Raw genomic sequence first — 509 nt, forward strand, 5'->3', positions numbered from 1 at the left:
TACAATGAGATCTTTCTTCAATTTTTAAATTTGGTATGAAGAATTAATGTGCTCTGGTACCACAGTGGTTAAGTGCTTGGCTGCTAACTTAAAGGTCAACAGTTTGAACCCACCAGGTGCTCTGCAGGAGAAAGACATGGCAATCTACATCCATAAAGATTACAGCCTTGGAATCCCTATGGGGCAATTCTACTCTGTCCTATAGGGTTGCTATCAGTTGGAATCTACTCAACAGTAATGGTTTTGGGTTTGAGGTTTGGTATGAAGAGCTAATAAAGGGATGGATAACCCAGCTGAGAAAAATAATGATGACTTTGTAGCAGTAGAAATTATTCTAAATATTTTTGGAGGAAGACTTAGTAGGATTTGAGAGTGTGTTGTTTATGGGAAAATGCACTGCCTGGGAGAGGAGTGTCAGTTCTGGAGCAAGATCAATTCCTATGGTAGAACATAAGAAAGTCTACAGGAGATCTCTAAAAGAGGTGTGAGAGATATGATTTTTTTTTTTT

Source organism: Orycteropus afer, unplaced genomic scaffold (assembly GCF_000298275.1).
Source record: "Orycteropus afer afer isolate SDZICR_OR568_19922 unplaced genomic scaffold, OryAfe1.0 scaffold00014, whole genome shotgun sequence".
NCBI classification, from domain to species: Eukaryota; Metazoa; Chordata; class Mammalia; order Tubulidentata; family Orycteropodidae; genus Orycteropus; species Orycteropus afer.